Source organism: Lissotriton helveticus, chromosome 5_1 (assembly GCF_964261635.1).
Source record: "Lissotriton helveticus chromosome 5_1, aLisHel1.1, whole genome shotgun sequence".
Taxonomy (NCBI): Eukaryota; Metazoa; Chordata; class Amphibia; order Caudata; family Salamandridae; genus Lissotriton; species Lissotriton helveticus.
The window spans coordinates 869,961,157-869,981,037 of record NC_136065.1 but is presented as its reverse complement, the minus strand read 5'-3'; positions in this window follow the sequence as shown (position 1 = coordinate 869,981,037).

Genomic DNA, 19,881 nt, shown 5'->3' with positions numbered 1-19,881 from the left:
GAAGCTTGTCTCCTTTCTGGTGAAGAATTGGCTTGGTAGTTTGGTCTGCCCTGTTCCCATGATGCACTGGGCCAGGGACAGACTAATTTGCATATAGCCAGGTTCTGAGCTGGGATGGGGCAGTGAGCTAAATAACGGTGATGGATCAAGCCCTGATCTTTGGACTGGGTAAGAGTGGTCTGCTTAATTCAGACACTCTGTTCATCACCACCCCCTTTTCTGAATCGTTTTTGGCCACTATAGGTGTGGCAGGGTATACTCAGACATGAGTCCCTTGCTCACTGCTCCATCAGGATTCAAGCAAGCCGGGCCGACGACGCCTGAAATGGCAGAAACCGGTCCCCGGAAGCTTGTCTCCTTTCTGGTGAAGAATTGGCTTGGTAGTTTGGTCTGCCCTGTTCCCATGATGCACTGGGCCAGGGACAGACTAATTTGCATATAGCCAGGTTCTGAGCTGGGATGCGGCAGTGAGCTAAATAACGGTGATGGATCAAGCCCTGATCTTTGGACTGGGTAAGAGTGGTCTGCTTAATTCAGACACTCTGTTCATCACCACCCCCTTTTCTGAATCGTTTTTGGCCACTATAGGTGTGGCAGGGTATACTCAGACATGAGTCCCTTGCTCACTGCTCCATCAGGGTTCAAGCAAGCCGGGCCGACGACGCCTGAAATGGCAGAAACCAGTCCCCGGAAGCTTGTCTCCTTTCTGGTAAAGAATTGGCTTGGTAGTTTGGTCTGCGCTGTTCCCATGATGCACTGGGCCAGGGACAGACTAATTTGCATATAGCCAGGTTCTGAGCTGGGATTGGGCAGTGAGCTAAATAACGGTGATGGATCAAGCCCTGATCTTTGGACTGGGTAAGAGTGGTCTGCTTAATTCAGACACTCTGTTCATCACCACCCCCTTTTCTGAATCAATTCTTATATGTGGCGCATCAGAACGGCCGTGTATCCATCCATAGGCATGTGCCCCTTGTGCAGCACGGTAATATAATTCTAGATCCGGAGGATTGAGTCCCCCGTCCTCATACGACCGTATGAGAATACTCCAGGCCACCCAAGGTTGTTTACCCGCCCATACCAATCGGAGCACTATTGCGTGGAGCTGGCGAAAAAATGTGCCAGAGAGAACCATAGGTATATTACTAAACAAAAAGAGGAAACGGGGTAGCACAATCATTTTAAGTAACGATATGCGTCCCATCAGTGACAAAGGCAGCGTGATCCATTTTTCCACATCATCCTCCAATCTGGAGATAGCGACCCCGTAGTTTTCTCTAAGGACCGTGTCAGAATCAGTGTGTAGCTTGATTCCTAAATAGCGGACCGGTTCATTGATCCACTATATGGGATAGTCTGGGTCCACCCCGTAAGTCACAGGGGTGAGGGGAAACATTACAGTCTTTCCCCAATTCACTTGAATCCCCAAAAATTATCGGAACATGACCACCTCTCTCAATACCGTAGAGAGATTTTCTTCAGGGTGTCACACACAGCAAAGTATTGTCTGCATATGTGGACACTATCAATTTATAAGTAGGAAACCTAATACCTCGATGGCTATGATATTCCCGCAGCGCACAGGTCAGCGGCTCCGCAACCAAGGCATATAAAAGAGGAGACAGCGGACATCCCTGCCCGGTGTCGCGCTCCACTGCAAATGATTCAGTAGTGAGGGAGCCTATACGAACCCGTGCCACTGGCGAGTTGTATAGGGTATCTATAAGTTGTATGAATAGGTCCCCCACTCAGATGCGTCGCAGCACTAACCGGAGGAAAGACCATTCCACAGAATCAAAAGCTTTTTCCATGCCCAGGAATACGGCTACTGCAGGGACTTCCGGCTTTGTGTGCTGAAAGGCCGCAAATACTGTTCGTATATTGTGAATTAGGTTACGATTGGGCACGAAGCCCGCTTGTTCAGGGGCCACCAGTTTTGGGAGTATAGGGCCTAGTCGATTGGCAACGATCTTAGCAAAGATCTTTGCGTCCACGTTTAGTAATGAGAGTGGTCTATAAGACGCACAGTCTTCAGGGGGTTTACCAGGTTTAAGGATAGCAACAATGATGGCCTCTCTCATCGACTGTGGCATCGATGCCTCTTCCGCCATCTCTTCAACTAGCAGCAATAGTTTCGGTATAAGGAGTTCAGAGAACGCCTTATAGAAGGAGGCAGGCAGTCCATCACATTGAGCACTCCCTGCTTTCATAGAGGAGAGCGCCCACACCACTTTCTCTCTCTCAAATGGTCGCGCTAGAAACTCTCGATGTGTGTTAGTCAATTCGGGCAGTTGTATGTGTGTCAAGTAGTCTTGAATACGTTCATCCGAGGCTGATCCACGTGATGCATATAAGGCTTCATAATATCCTCTAAACCTTGTCGCCACTTGTACTTCATTGAGTGTCTCGCCAGTGTCGTCATCCTTCATCAAGGGTATCATGGTGCCCTGTCTACGCTGTTTCGCCATATGCGCCAGTACTGCGCCCGGTCGTTAACCCTCGCCATATGCTCTGGCCACACTATACTTCCCTAGGTGTTTTATTTCTGCATCAGCCTCCTCATGGTATTCGCGTAACGTCTGAGCTAGCTCACTAACTAGCGCAGGGCGTGGGTCATGTACTCTCCGCAACTCAATCTCTTGAATCTTAGGTTCTAAGTAGGCAAGGTGAGATCTAATTGATTTTAGCGCACCCGCGTGTTTGGCTATGGCGATTCCGCGCATATAAGCTTTAAAAGCCTCCCACACTGTAAGGAAGAAGTCAACTGAGCCTACGTTCTTTTCAAAGAACTCTTCCGCAGCCTTCGCTAAATCATCCCGGAAAGCAGCATCAAGCAATGCATACGGAGGCAGTCGCCAACTAAAAGGTGGGGGGCGAGTCGCCAGCGCTCTAAACTTGACTAGGACTGGTGAGTGGTCAGAATACGTGCGGGGAAGCGTTAGACATGAGAGGTCAGAGGACATTAGGGTGGTTGGGAACAGCCAGTAATCTATCCTCGTGTGAATGTCATGCTGTGCAGAGTAATGAGTGTACCCTCCCTGTGACGGGTACCTAGTGCGCCACACATCCTGTAAACCCAGCCTGATCATTTCAGCTTCAAGAGCTCGGGCCGAGCCCGTCGGACGTCGCTCCGGGCCATCTGATCTGTCCAGTTCAGGGTGTCTCACCATATTAAAATCTCCCCCCCATAACACCAGTTCTTCACATCACTCTCTAATTGTAGAAGCCAAGTGCAGGTAAAAAGACGGGCAGTCGTAATTCGGACCATACGAGTTGACTACGTGAAAGGCCATTCCCTTTCCCTCACATTTCGTTATTACATACCTCCCCTCCGTATCTGTGATGACCGGTGTTAGTGTCATTTTAGCCTGCGGATTTACCCATGTGATCCCCCCCCTAGCGTGTGAAGTGTACCCTGCGGCATGTATGTGTCTATGGAATCCCCTATATGATAACGTAGGGCTGTCAGGGCGTAGGTGTATCGCTTGAAGAAGCGCGATATCAATCGAGTGTCTCATTAGGTATTGGATAATTTTCCGAACTTTCCTGGGGTCGTTAGGACCTCGAACATTCCAGGTAAGTAGTGTGACAGTGTCCCTTTCTTGTGTTAAATGTAGTACATCAAGTGGCATCAGGAACGTGGAGATCAAATAGTGCCATCCTGCTTGCAAAAGCTGTTGTCCTATATGCTGTATGCACAACTGCAAAACTCCAAACAAACCATTTTAACTGGCATCCAATTCTGTCCCAACCCCACCATTCTCATATGAACTGTGGCATCACTGTGAGAAAAACAATCCCCCAGTTCTCAACCCATACCCTCCCACGCCAGCCCAACCCCAACATGGCCGCGCCCCAACCCCACCCATGAACTACCTCCCTGTCTCCCCTTACATACTGCACCCATTCACTCGTCCCAAGGTAGCTCAAACAATAGGTAACAATCCACAAAGCTCTAAGCAATCAAAAGAGAAAAATAAGAAAGGAAAAGAAAATCTTCGCTTCAGTCACTCTCCCGACCCCCTAGTGGTAACACAATAGTGGTATACACACAAGGGCGTAGGTAGCGAGTACTTGGCTAATCAGAACCACAACAGGCAAAATAAGGTGCTGTAATCCCATCTCCCTCCCTCGCCCCCCAACAACAGTTTTAGGTCTCTGTTCTAGGTCCCAGTCCAGTAACTGTGAGTTCCAGTGAGCGTAGGCAGTTGATAAGCAGGAGTATGCAATGTCAAACTCTAAGTTAGCAACATCTCGTTCAGTATTAAATTGCAAATATCTATCAGGGGAAGTGTGAGCTTCTCATCTCCGCAAGTGTCAGTCGCAGCGAATGTCCCATTACAGAACGTGAGAGCAGCATACAATTTATACAACAATTAAGCAACGCCTGTCCCCACCATCTTCCTCCAGATAGTCGTCCCTACTTACAGTTGGAGTGCCAACCTATGCTTCTCCCGGAACATACCGGCCACAAACTGAATCCCAGTGCAATACGGCCAGAGCTGAACCAGGGGCTCCATGATAACGCCCCCAAAGGCACTCGTCCCTCGCAAGCATGAGAAGTCGCCTCACCATTGTGGTGCAGAAAATAATTCCTGATCGTCCAAGTGGCACTCCTCTCTCTCCTGTGCGCCCTTCTCAGTCGGTGAGCGCCGCTTGTTCTTGTTCCAGTCCTTCATAGCTTTTTGAAGTGCCCTCGGGTCTGTAAAGATGAGAGACTTTCCCAGCCTGTTAACCTTGAGTTTGGCAGGATACAGCATCGCATTATCGACCCCTAGTTCTCGGAGCTGTAGCTTCATAGGTACAAATTGTCATCTCGCCTCGTGAACTCGTGCAGTGAAGTCAGGGAATAGGGAGAACACAGAGCCTTCATATTGCAGCGTTTGTTTTTCTTGTGCTAGTTTCAAAGCTGTGTCCCGGTCTCTATAGTTAAGCAGTTTTGCAATAATAGGGCGTGGAGGCCCACCAGGCTTAGGTCTAGGTCCCAGCGGGCCCGCTCCACTATAAACATAGGAGAGAAAGCGTTGTCCCCTAGCAGCTTCTTTAGTAAGGCCTCCATGAATTGCTCCATATTGCCCGTTTGAGTGCTTTCCGTGAGGCCCGTGAGTCGGATATTACAGCGCCGAGGCCTTGCCTCCAAATCTTCCGTCTTATCTCGCAAGACTTGCATCACTTTGTCAAGTTGTTTGTGACCTGCATCTAACGTGGTCTGTGCCTCCTCAACTTCTGTTATGCGGCGTTCTGACATATCTATGCGCTCTGCGTGTGTGTCCAGCCGCTCCGCCATGTGATCCATGCGATACGTGAGCACATCCATTTTGGTTCCCAAGGCCGCAATGCTGCCTTACAGGTTCTTTTCCATCGTTAACACAATGGCGCGGAGATCCGGCTCCATGTCAGGTTCTCCATTCGTAGAGCTTTCCCCGCCGTCGCTCTGAAGCGGGGTAGTTTCATTGTGCTTCGAGCTTCTGCCTGTGATCTGTCAGGCCGCCCCATTTTTACACGAGCAGGAGCGAGTGTGTTCCGCGTGGCCAGAGGGCTTCCCCGGGTGCGTTCCACCTCTCCAGAAGCCGGGGTCCTAGGTCGGGTTCCGACCGCCGACTTCTTCCCACTCCGATCTGCCAGCTCAATGCAGGGCACCGCACGTTGCGAGTAGACCTCAGAGTCCCCAAATCCGCCGGCGAATAGTCAAGTTCGACCCAGCCGCTCCCTCAAAGTCTCCAGTCCTTTCTACTGTCGTTCCAGCTGCAGCGTCGCAGGGGTGCAAACCAGCCGAACTGGGGGTAAGAAAGATCTTTTCCGGGCTCTCGCCCTACGCCGGGACAACAGCCGGCCCGGGCGGTACCGCACCGATCAGCCCTCCTATACAGAGGGTGTAGCCCCTGGGTCTTTATCAATCGTCTCTTATTTCCCCTAGCAGTTCAATGCAAGTTTTCCCTCCCCGCTAGTTGCTTCGGTGCGTCCGCCGCGGAGAGGGAGGTCGGCGGCGTTAAAGATGGCGCCCTGTGTTCGAGTACCTGCTTCCGACGGAGGGAGGATTCATGCGCGTCGTGCTCTCCGGTGTTGAAGTCCATCCGGGAGCCACACCAGCGCCAGGAACAGCACGGCACTCGGGCCACTCTGTCTGCGGCGCCGCAGACACCACCAGCCACCAGCCACAGGTGCGCTCCCCGCCGACTCGCGCCCAGTACGGGGACGGAGAGCCACTCTTGCTCGGTCGGAAGGCAGGCCTCAGAGGGTCCCTCCATGCGACAAGCCCGGAGCTGGAAAAGTCGCGGATCCCGTCTGCACTCCAGGTCGTAACTGTCACCGAGTCCGCTGCTCGCACTCCAAAGTGTATGCCCACGAACATTTCGCTCGTAGGACCCGTTTAGAGAAAGGATATTAATCAGGATAGTGTGAGTAGCAAGGGAGCTCACCAACTAGGCAGCCATCTCCGTCGCTCGCTAGCTCCGCCCCCCATAAGGACCGTATTTAAGGTATTACCATAAGTAGTATGAGGGAAATGTAAATAATCATTACCTGTGTCTGTTTGAAGATCACATACTTTTGTCAGTGATAAGGTGCACATAGGCACATTAAAATCCCCCGGCCAAACAATATTCATGTTAGGTAAATCCAATTCTACCAATCTTTCCAATTCGTATCTTACTTCAGCAACTATACTATGGCGCGTGGAATTAAATATGTTATTATAGAAATTAATCAAAAGAAGGTCCCGGCCATCTTTACTGTGCAACCAGAGTAATTGTGCGAGATAACCTACATTAATACTTTTCTTAACTTTCACTGAGATGTTAATTTTCAGTAAGATCAACAGGCTCTGCCTGAAGACGACGGTATTGCAGGCAGATTATAGGCAGTAAACCCCTCCAAGTGGACATCTACGGTGCTCCATGTTTCTTGTAGGCAAACTATTTCATGTGGGCCAATAAATTCCTTACATCCTAGCAGGTTTATCTTATTCGCTAGGCCGGCGATATTCCAGGTAACAATACAGTAGCCGCCGTCTTGATGGCATACTGGAAGATTTGCCCCTAGGCCCTGCTGTATACTGGAAACACCATTGCTAACTGCCCCCTCTACTATCCTCTAAAGGTATACTAGAGGGATGATTTAATGATGTTCCTGGCCCGTTGCGCTCTACCTCCTTGGCTCCCATACCCTCTGGGGTTAACACTCCTTCATTACCTGGCGTTATATTAGTATACGAAGGCCTATTAAATAATGTAGGGACTTTGAGAAATTTGTCATACCGGGGCCCAGATGTTGGAGTCATAAACTGGGGCCTAGCAGCAACCCCCCTCCCCTCTAGATATACTGGGTCCAGTCAGTCATTGCAATCTAAGGAGCTAAGGGCATGGAATCTCTTCATTACCGGGACAGCAGAATGTATTTCTGGGATATATATCAAGTTGGATCTATTTACTTGAGGATTCCTACACCATGCTGGAGGGTTACCAAGGTGTCTATAAAAATAACTAAGGGGGTAGAGTGAGACTGAACGTTCTGTATGAGAACTATACGTGGCTCTCTCCAGGGACATTTGTGCCCAGGACGGATTCTTAAAGTTAATGATAATGCAGTCCCCTTGCACTGTTTTCCTAGAAGGACCTATCCATTTTACCCTTCTTGTTAATATAATTTGATCTGCTCTGCCCAGAGGAAAATTTAGATTTTTCACAGCCTGCTGGGCAGAAAATCTGGATTTTATTAAGGACACGGAGGATAATATTATGCAAATCTCCTTTATTACTACAGCTCAGCAGCAACAATTGAAGAACATGGAACTTCAATGAACATTCTAAAGTAGTATAAAGTCCCATGTAGACTATCTCTCATCCTTCTTTGTCCAAAAAACTGCGAAGAAAGATCATCATGAAGAACATATGCGTAGAATTCAAAATAACTGGAGAACCAAGAATTCCAATATCAACTTCCAGAAGAGAAGAAACAATTTACTCTGAAAGAAAAGAACAATATTATAACAATTGTATAAAGAGTAGGGTGGGATATCAAAGCAAGAGGAGGGATAATATTAGCCTCCGTGTCCTTAATAAAATCCAGATTTTCCGCCCAGCAGGCTGTGAAAAATCTAAATTTTATGGCACGACACGGAGGCCATATTATGCAAGTTTAAAGTGCATTAAGAACATTGTCAATCACATTGTTGATTGGTCTGAAATAACAAGCTTTAAACATAGCATCATTAGACCAATCTGCAGCTCTAAGGATATCTTGTAATCCACCACCAAGACAAAAACCTTTAGATGCAGAGGCACCTCTAATAGAATGAGCCCCAAAAATTGAGATATCCACACCACTTTCATACATAACATTTTTAACCCAATTGGCTAAAGTTGGAGCAGAAACTGCCTTATGAGGAGATCTATAAGAGATTAGTAATTGAGATTCGTTTGATCTTAAAACTTTGGTTCTTTTTTCGTATTCTTTTAAACATTTAACTACACAAAGTCTATTATTCCCATGAAAATAGGGGTAGAAAATAGAAGAGGAAAGTGTTTTAGTCCTCTTTTTCAAGAAAAAACAAACTCCTTCAGGTTGAAAGGCTCTGGTTGAGATGTCTAAGGCCTTAACATCTGAGGTTCTTCTAAAAGAAACTAAGCACAGAAGAACGGTAAGTTTAAAAGAGATACGTTTAAGGGAAAGAGAAGAATTATCTCCCCATAAAGATAAGGTTCGAAGAACTAGGTTAACGTCCCACAGAGTAGAGTACCTTGGACCAGGTGGTTTAATAACCCTCATACTTCTCATTATTTTCTTAGTTAAAAGATTCTGTCCTACAGAAATCCCATTAATTAAGGAATGACCAGCAGAGATTGCAGATCTGTAGACGTTCACGGTTCTATAAGATAGACCGAAGGTAAAAAGGTCTGAAAGATAATTAACAACATTAACTAAATCAGTTGAAATGGGATCGTAACATCGTTGAACGCACCAACGTACCCATTTATTCCATGCCAATCTATATGCTTTCCTTGTTCCTGATGCCCAGGATTCAGAAATGAGTCTGAAAGCATTAGACGAAAGGCCAGGGATTCGCCATTGTCGCCGGAAATCTTCCATGCCGTCAGAGGGAGAAGTCCCTGTTCTACTAGTGGATGGATATGACCCTCTGGATCCAGCAGGATTTCTTTGAAAGAGGGAATTAGGATGGGAAAATCTATGCTCATTTCCAGGATAATGGGAAACCAAGCTTGAGATCTCCAAAGAGGAGTTATTATTACCATACTCTGTTTGTAACGTCGAGCATGGAGAAGAACTCGAGGAAGCATTGCAAAAGGAGGGAAAGCATAAGGTGCTTGTCCCCTCCAATCTTGCAGGAATGCAGGGCTTGAGGGTCTGGTCTCCAACTGAAGAAATTTTTCAGATGGGTATTCATACGGTCTGCAAACAGGTCTGTTTTGAAGGGACCCCACTTGGATTGAATTGTCAGGAATATTTGTCAGTTCAGTCTCCAATTGCTGGAGTCTCGGAAATTTCTGGAGTACCAGTCTGCTACTTCGTTGTTCAGTCCAGGAATGTGTTCTGTTACAACAGAAATACCTTTGTTCAAGCAAAAGTCCCACAGACTCTTGGCTAGGTTTGTTAAATCTTTCGAGTGAGGGCCCCCCAATTTCGAGACGTATCGAACCGCTGAGACATTGTCCATGCGGAGGGTTACACAACATTTCATTGAGTTCTGAGTAAAAGAACGATTTGCAAAGGAACCTGCTAGTAGGTCCAAGCAATTGATGTGTAACAATTTCTCTTGAGGAGTCCAACGACCCCCGGTAGTTAAATTTCCACATCTGGCACCCCATCCTTCCAAACTCGCATCTGACTCTATTATAAGATCTGGTTTTTCCCCAAAAATGGCTTTCCCATTCCATGCCTCCAGATTCTTTAGCCACCAGATGAGTTCTGTTTTGGATTCCTGATCTAGAAAGATTAGTTGAGAATAGGATTGGTTCAATTTCAAGTAATGTGTTTTGAGTCTTTGCAGAGCTCGGTAATGAAGTGGGCCTGGGAATATGGCTTGTATTGTTGAGGAAAGAAGTCCTAACAATTTGGCTAGAAATCTCAGGGGAAATTCTTTTAGTTTCAGGACTTTTCTGATTTCCTTCCTTACTTTTCTTACTTTGTCGCTTGGTAGGCGAAGTTCTGCCTTTATAGTGTCTACTAGAAAACCCAAGAATTGAGTTTGTTGGGACGGAACTGTGCATGACTTTTTTAAGTTTATCACAAAGCCTAGATGTTGTAATAGGTTGATCGTAAGGTCTGTGTGAAGGGTAACGGTGTTTGACGACTGGCCCATTATGAGTATGTCGTCCAGATATATTATCAGTCTCACTCCCTTTTGTCTCAGCCACGAGGCGACGGGGCGGAGGACCTTGGTGAAGCACCATGGGGAGGAAGACAGACCGAAGGGAAGGCTTGAAAATTGATATAGATGGCCTTGCCATGTCAATTGGAGAAACTTTTGGCGGTGTATCCAAATTGGTATTGTTAAATAGGCGTCTTTCAGGTCTAGTCTTGTCAGCCAGTCCCCTTTTCTTAGGATGGTTTGTAGGAGGTGAATTCCCTCCATTTTGAAATGTTGATAAACTACCCATTGGTTTAATTCTTTCAGATTTATGACAGGTCTTTGTTCCTTGTTTTTCTTTTCTACAAGAAATATATTGCTCAAGAAGCCGGTTTGAGTAGCCTCTATAATTGCACCTTTTTTTAAAAGTTCTTGAACTTCTTGAGACACCAAAGCCTTGTCCTTTCCTGAGAAAACTATTTCCTGTGGAGGTTTGGGTTGGTAAGGGGTAGTTATAAAATCTATTTTGTAACCTCTGACAGTATTGAGAATCCAAGGGTCTTTTGTTATTAAATTCCAATTCCCAGCAAATTGGCGTAGTCTCCCCCCTACTTTTGGAGGGGTATCTAAAGGGTCTGGTAAAGTCCTTACCTGAAGAAAATGAACGTTGTCTCCGTTCTCCCCTAAAGTTGCGTCCGCGGCCTCTTTGTCTTTGCGGGTAGAATTGAGTGAAGTTTGAGTTACTATTGAATCTTCCTCCTCCGCGGGAAATGAAGGGTCTTGTGTTTGAATTTCCACGGCCGGGGAAACGACCCCGCATCCTCCCGGCCCGTGTAAAAACACGTTCTTGAAAGACCTTCTTGATGTCTTTTTGTGATTTTTTAATAGAGCTGAAGGCTCCAACATATCTGGCCATGTCTTTAATGAATTTGTCTCCAAAAAGGAAACCTTGTGTATTTACCCCTCCATTGCCTTTTGCCAATTCAATTAATTTGGGATCTATTTTAAAGAGGATCCCTTTTTTCCTTTCAATAGACAATGCAGTATTGGCATTACCAATTAAACAAATGGCCCTCTGAACCCATTCTCTGAGTTCCTTGGGGTCTACTTGGCGATCTTCTAGGTAGGCAGACTCCGCCATTTCGAACATTTTGGTAATAGGGCCCACCGAATCAAGGAGGCGGTCTTGGCAGGATCTCAAGCCCTTGTCAATGCCTTTTCTTGGATCTCTAGAGGTCTTAGAAACAAAGGCAACAACCTTAGGGTCATAATTTTGTTTGGCAATGAGGGTCTAGGGCATTCGGAGCGCAATCTAGCTCTTTCATCTTGTGGAATCTCTTTTTTAAGCCAAAAGGTAAGATAATCTCCCACATGTTGGGAGGGGGTCCAATCTGGTGATAAAGGGTGTTTGATCAGGAGGGGGTCAAACATGGGATTACCCAGAGGGTCCAAGAGACCCATGCTAATATCTTGGGCCTTAAGTGCCGATTGTGAGCTCCCTGTTTCCCTTTCATGCGCCTCTTCCTCATCTGTATTGAACTCAGAAGAACAGGAGAGATCAATCTCGGGTTCTGAGTTGTCACTATTGTCAATGTCAATAGGGGGCTCTGGGCCTTCTTTTTGCCCAAATGGGGTGCCCAAGGCACCATTAGTGTCACCACCCCGAAGGTGTGAAGGGAGGGAGGAAGTTTTCAGTTTTTTAGGGCCTTTACCCTTATCTCCTCCATATTTCCGTTTCTGTGGAGCCTTTGATGCTCCCTCATATTGGTTACTAGTGAAAGGGCGTGGGGAAGTTAAAGACTCTAATTTTTTATTGATGGTCTCGTCAATTGATCCAATTACCTTGTCAAAGGCTTTAGTAATGAGTCTTTCTAGATGTCCCTCGATATTAGGTAAGGGTTCCGACATTTTGTATTTAACGAGGGGTGAATTAATTTCAAATAATTAATTAATTATCTCAGATATCAATTTGGAATTAAATTTAGAGGTACCGTTGAGAGCCCGGTTGAAACGCTGTATTTTCGTCGGTAAAACGTCCATACTAAATGTTATAACCGTCGTTTTTGTTAGGTACATGTAGATTCCCGTTTTAATAAAATGTCCGCTTTAATGTTTATGCCTAAGGCATTCCCAATCGTTCAAAATGGCCGATACGCACGTTAAAACGTGCGTAGGCCGTTGCCAACGACCATTCCTTTAATCCGTCCCCCTCTGTTGTTGTTATCGGAGGGGGCAGATGAGCACGAGTATGGAGCGAGCGGTAGCTACGAGGCTTGCGGCTTGAATGCGGGGAACGCTCCAAGGTAGGAGTTGGTGGTGTGCGAGGATGCGAGGACGAGACAGTAGACTGGTCTCGCTCCTCGCGAGTCGCGTATTTCAAAAGAAAGCGATATTGTCCGCGTTTAGATTGGGGGGGGGTACCTAGTTCAAGCCTAATCCGGTCCGAAATCGGACCGGAGGTAGAGACAATTGCGATAAGGAGGGCGTTTTGATTAATCAGCCTAATGGGGTGAAAAAGTACATCACTCTAAAGCGTTATAAGAAAAAGGCATATAAAGTATATAAAACATCATAATAAACAGTTCTAACCAGGGATATGGTATTATTAACATAAGGTATAATATAAAAATCATACACAGATCTTAATAGAACAAGATATGTAAGATCAGATAATGAATATGAGAGAGAGATACTTATCTTTCTGAGCAGCAGCAACAAAGAAGGATGAGAGATAGTCTACATGGGACTTTATACTACTTTAGAATGTTCATTGAAGTTCCATGTTCTTCAATGGTTGCTGCTGAGCTGTAGTAATAAAGGAGATTTGCATAATATGGCCTCCGCGTCGTGCCATAAAATCACAGTGTTGATGTAACCAATGTATCACCTTATTCTTCAGGGCACTATAGCTTTTTGGATGCTCCTCTCTGAGTAAAGGTACATTGACCATGACTGCCACGTATGGGCTGCAGTCAGGCGGTAAATTGATCTCTGCCTGCTCTCTCGGGCCCTTAGATATGTACGGGTCTTGGGGTGGATTCTTATATGTACCCAAGTCCCCTCTCACCGATTGTAGGGTGCTGCTCTGTGGGCCTATCTGTGGGACCCCACTAATGATGGTAGTGGCACTAGCCCTAGTGGCAGAGGATGAATGATTGCTATGCCTAACTTCCCCAACATCCCTACACAAGAGATTCGGTTTGGCCACAACACTGGGGCGATCATAAGCTGGCTCTGTCCTTTGTAAATTGATTATATTGCCCGTCCCTTGAGGGTCGATTCCATTGTTCCTGGTTGGACCTCTAGTATCCTTTATGATAATACCCAACTTCTGGACCTCTGCACTTAAAGTGTCTATCTTATTGACCAAGGGCTTAAGTATAGATTACATTTTTTGTGTCATTATTGAAATAATGGAATTAACTAATTCTTCAGGTATCATGTTTGGATAATAGGTTTTCTCGGGGGCCTTACTTTGGTTCTTTGTCGGGGGCCCTTCTTTTTGTTTATATGGATTTCCTAATTTAGGCAGGTCTTTCCTGCAATTTCTTCTACGCTTCGGGGTTGGTGGTCCGCTAGGGTTTGGTGATTGTAGTAATTTGTTTGCCAATTGCTCCTGATTGGAAATAGAGATAGATTGTTGTGGAGTTACCAAAATAATATCTGGCTCTAGGGTCGGGATATTTTCTGTTTCGGCTGAAGAAGGCTGGAATGCCAGAAACCGGTCCTCGGAAGCTTGTTTCCGGTCCAGGGAAGACATGGCTTGGCAGTTCGGGCTGTACTGTTCCCATGAGGCACAGGGTCAGACGGATTTGCATATAGCCATGTCTGAACTGGGGTGGCAGAGTGGGCTAAAGAACGGTGATGGATTAAACCCAGATCTTTTGACTGGGTGTGAGTGTTTAACTGATTCAGATGCTCCGTCCATCACCACCCCCTTTTGTACCGCTTTTGGCCACCATAAGTGTGGCAGGGTATTCTCAGACGTGAGTCCCTTGCTCACTTTGCCACTGGATTCAAGCAAGCCGGGCTGAAGAAGGCTGGAATGCCAGAAACCGGTCCTCGGAAGCTTGTTTCCGGTCCAGGGAAGACATGGCTTGGCAGTTCGGGCTGTACTGTTCCCATGAGGCACAGGGTCAGACTGATTTGCATATAGCCATGTCTGAACTGGGGTGGCAGAGTGGGCTAAAGAACGGTGATGGATTAAACCCAGATCTTTTGACTGGGTGTGAGTGTTTGATTGATTCAGATGCTCCATCCATCACCACCCCCTTTTGTACCGCTTTTGGCCACCATAAGTGTGGCAGGGTATGCTCAGACGTGAGTCCCTTGCTCACTTTGCCACTGGATTCAAGCAAGCCGGGCTGAAGAAGGCTGGAATGCCAGAAACCGGTCCTCGGAAGCTTGTTTCCGGTCCAGGGAAGACATGGCTTGGCAGTTCGGGCTGTACTGTTCCCATGAGGCACAGGGTCAGACTGATTTGCATATAGCCATGTCTGAACTGGGGTGGCAGAGAGGGCTAAAGATCGGTGATGGATTAAACCCAGATCTTTTGACTGGGTGTGAGTGTTTGATTGATTCAGATGCTCCGTCCATCACCACCCCCTTTTGTACCGCTTTTGGCCACCATAAGTGTGGCAGGGTATGCTCAGACGTGAGTCCCTTGCTCACTTTGCCACTGGATTCAAGCAAGCCGGGCTGAAGAAGGCTGGAATGCCAGAAACCGGTCCTCGGAAGCTTGTTTCTGGTCCAGGGAAGACATGGCTTGGCAGTTCGGGCTGTACTGTTCCCATGAGGCACAGGGTCAGACTGATTTGCATATAGCCATGTCTGAACTGGGGTGGCAGAGTGGGCTAAAGAATGGTGATGGATTAAACCCAGATCTTTTGACTGGGTGTGAGTGTTTGATTGATTCAGATGCTCCGTTCATCACCACCCCCTTTTGTACCGCTTTTGGCCACCATAAGTGTGGCAGGGTATGCTCAGACGTGAGTCCCTTGCTCACTTTGCCACTGGATTCAAGCAAGCCGGGCTGAAGAAGGCTGGAATGCCAGAAACCGGTCCTCGGAAGCTTGTTTCCGGTCCAGGGAAGACATGGCTTGGCAGTTCGGGCTGTACTGTTCCCATGAGGCACAGGGTCAGACTGATTTGCATATAGCCATGTCTGAACTGGGGTGGCAGAGTGGGCTAAAGAACGGTGATGGATTAAACCCAGATCTTTTGACTGGGTGTGAGTGTTTAACTGATTCAGATGCTCCGTCCATCACCACCCCCTTTTGTACCGCTTTTGGCCACCATAAGTGTGGCAGGGTATTCTCAGACGTGAGTCCCTTGCTCACTTTGCCACTGGATTCAAGCAAGCCGGGCTGAAGAAGGCTGGAATGCCAGAAACCGGTCCTCGGAAGCTTGTTTCCGGTCCAGGGAAGACATGGCTTGGCAGTTCGGGCTGTACTGTTCCCATGAGGCACAGGGTCAGACTGATTTGCATATAGCCATGTCTGAACTGGGGTGGCAGAGTGGGCTAAAGAACGGTGATGGATTAAACCCAGATCTTTTGACTGGGTGTGAGTGTTTGATTGATTCAGATGCTCCATCCATCACCACCCCCTTTTGTACCGCTTTTGGCCACCATAAGTGTGGCAGGGTATGCTCAGACGTGAGTCCCTTGCTCACTTTGCCACTGGATTCAAGCAAGCCGGGCTGAAGAAGGCTGGAATGCCAGAAACCGGTCCTCGGAAGCTTGTTTCCGGTCCAGGGAAGACATGGCTTGGCAGTTCGGGCTGTACTGTTCCCATGAGGCACAGGGTCAGACTGATTTGCATATAGCCATGTCTGAACTGGGGTGGCAGAGAGGGCTAAAGATCGGTGATGGATTAAACCCAGATCTTTTGACTGGGTGTGAGTGTTTGATTGATTCAGATGCTCCGTCCATCACCACCCCCTTTTGTACCGCTTTTGGCCACCATAAGTGTGGCAGGGTATGCTCAGACGTGAGTCCCTTGCTCACTTTGCCACTGGATTCAAGCAAGCCGGGCTGAAGAAGGCTGGAATGCCAGAAACCGGTCCTCGGAAGCTTGTTTCTGGTCCAGGGAAGACATGGCTTGGCAGTTCGGGCTGTACTGTTCCCATGAGGCACAGGGTCAGACTGATTTGCATATAGCCATGTCTGAACTGGGGTGGCAGAGTGGGCTAAAGAATGGTGATGGATTAAACCCAGATCTTTTGACTGGGTGTGAGTGTTTGATTGATTCAGATGCTCCGTTCATCACCACCCCCTTTTGTACCGCTTTTGGCCACCATAAGTGTGGCAGGGTATGCTCAGACGTGAGTCCCTTGCTCACTTTGCCACTGGATTCAAGCAAGCCGGGCTGAAGAAGGCTGGAATGCCAGAAACCGGTCCTCGGAAGCTTGTTTCCGGTCCAGGGAAGACATGGCTTGGCAGTTCGGGCTGTACTGTTCCCATGAGGCACAGGGTCAGACTGATTTGCATATAGCCATGTCTGAACTGGGGTGGCAGAGTGGGCTAAAGAACGGTGATGGATTAAACCCAGATCTTTTGACTGGGTGTGAGTGTTTGATTGATTCAGATGCTCCGTCCATCACCACCCCCTTTTGTACCGCTTTTGGCCACCATAAGTGTGGCAGGGTATGCTCAGACGTGAGTCCCTTGCTCACTTTGCCACTGGATTCAAGCAAGCCGGGCTGAAGAAGGCTGGAATGCCAGAAACCGGTCCTCGGAAGCTTGTTTCCGGTCCAGGGAAGACATGGCTTGGCAGTTCGGGCTGTACTGTTCCCATGAGGCACAGGGTCAGACTGATTTGCATATAGCCATGTCTGAACTGGGGTGGCAGAGTGGGCTAAAGAACGGTGATGGATTAAACCCAGATCTTTTGACTGGGTGTGAGTGTTTGATTGATTCAGATGCTCCGTCCATCACCACCCCCTTTTGTACTGCCCCAAGGGAGAGGCGGCGTTCTGCCCTCGTAATTTCAACATTAATTGCACTGACTGCCTTAACCAGAAAGTCGTCCATGGTAGAGCCCTTGCTAGCATTGCCATTGGGTTTTTTCTGTAGCTTGCGTTTAGACATTTTGTTTCCACAGTGAAGCCTAATTAAAATTCCCCAGCTCTAGTAGGGGCCTCTGCTAGGGCCACGATAGTACTTAAAGAGGTGTATATATATTTAGAGTTAGTTACATGGGGATACAGTACTAGTACCAGGTGTAATCCCCTAAAAAAAATAATCCAAACAAAATGGTGAAACACGCATATACTCTGACTTAAAAACTCAATGACCTCATCCACAATTACGATTAGGCCCCAGAACCTGTATACAATGTCACCTGGGAGTTCTGTATAACGAATAGTTCTGTATAACGAGGGATCAATAGGGTGGCCCAGCCCTGCCAAGTTCTGGCTCAGACGGGCGCAGACGGGCCCGCCCTTGCCTCGGGCGCTACCCACGCTCGTCCTGCGTCGCGTGAAGGCAGCACCGCTATTGTGACGCAAGAAATTCCTCCCCCTGCAGCTGTGGACAATTGCACTCAGCGTGGAGCTCGCTGGGACATGAAGTCCCACCAGGGAGAGCGCGAGTGACCAAGGCTCTGGGAAACTGCGGGGAGATGCGGGCAAATGACGAGAAGATCTGTGAACAGGTTCCACGAGTTCCACCAGAGATGCAGTTAATAATGATGTCCCCCTGCAAGCAGCACCTCCGGGACAATGCTGACTCCTTCCTGTTGATATTGTTAGTTTTATAAGCAGATTTTGAAAATACTAGATCTATTGGCAGATTGTGACACTGTCACATTGAATGAACATGTAGGTTTTGAATGCAAGGCTCTGTAATGACATAAAAATTATCCAGCTAATAGTTCACAAATTATCTAAATCAACTGCTGTTTTTCCATTCCTACTCCTGTACCACTGGAAGTTCTGTTTTACCCCCTGCACTCTTTATCATGAACCATTGATTGCATTATCAGAGAGTACTTCATTTGATGTCTCCAATATGCTATGATAACCAGCTTTGCCTGAAGATCCAGTCTCCTGCTGTCATTACTATAGTAGTTTCAACTCTTGATAACTTGCAATCCTCAATACCTGCATATCATCTCATATTTAATCCTAACAAAACGCAGTTTCCACTCATCAAGTCTTAGGGGCTGATTTAGATCTAGATGGTTCTGTTCCTGCTGTCACTTTTCTGATGGTTTTACTGCCGGCCTACTTGGCGGTGTGCTTGCTTTGTTTAGATGTTGGCGTGTCTATGGATGAAAGTCCATCTGAGTGTCACCATCTCCACCACAAATTTCCTTCCACATTGGCTATTATGGGTTATTCGAGGTGATCCAGGACAACTGAGATTGGACAATGGCTCAGGCGCTAGAGCTAGACCGCAACAAGTGCACACTAGGGGGTCTATTGGGATGCCGGGCGGACTTTCGTCCGCCCACCACCCTAGCGGTGCTGGGACCGGCCGCCAGTAGTGCAGCAGTCCCAGACTGGAAATTAGGATGCCACCGCCACGGTGGCATCACCCATGCACAACATTGTGGCGAGCGGTGCACACAGCACCTCCTGCCACAATGCTGTGGATCACCTTCCACATTTGCATGCACAACGTGGCAGGCACCGCGCGGTGCATGCCATGTTGTGCATGCAAATACAGGGGGTATCATAGGTATCCCCCATGTGCCCCCCCACACCCACAACATCCTGGGGGCCCCCAGCAGGCCCCCATCTGCGAAGACCGCATGCCTTTCCGTGGCACGCATTGTAATATGGATGGTGGTGTCTAGCAGACACCGCCACCATATTCTACCCTTTCTTAAGGTGGCTGGGGTAAATGGGAGGCGGGTGGGTGATAATGTCAGGTGGACCGCCACCGCCCTCATGGCGGTGGCGATCAGCCCAACATTGTAATATACCCCCTAGGTGTTTAAAATGTTATGTGTCCCCAGTGATGGATTGCCCAGGACAATGTGCTGTCACCATATGTCCCTTTCGCACCATGACCTGTAAAAGATCAGCGGCAAAAGGAATGCCTGTTTTTTTGTTTTTTAAGCATGGGCCATAGATCCGTTCTGCTCACGAAATTTGCAGATTTTCGGCAATTTCGCAAAATTGCAGAAAAATTCGCAAATCCGCTCGCGGGCCGATTATTTTTTTTGATGTCACACGGTCACTGGAGTGAAATCTTCTGGCAGCTGCAATGTAGGAAAACCACTATACATTTACCCAATGAGATAGCACTTACTGATTACCCAGTAAAAAAGTACTCCAGTTGAGTAAAGGTATCGCTCAAATCGGTGGCCTCTTTTTGGGGAAATATGCAGGGCAGGATTCATTCTGGCACGATGCTCCTGTCACAAAATTAAACCTCAACAGGAAGCACTTACAGATATAAATAAAGCAGGTGCCCGAGTTGTAGCTCAAATTCAGTAACACATTTATCAGCCAAAAAAATCGTGAGCTTCGTCGAGGCTGGGCAGGTGTGCTTTCTCCCCATATCTACCGTCGAACATTAGCTGTGATGCTTGATGGAGGCCTTTGCATCCTTGACTTTCACGCGC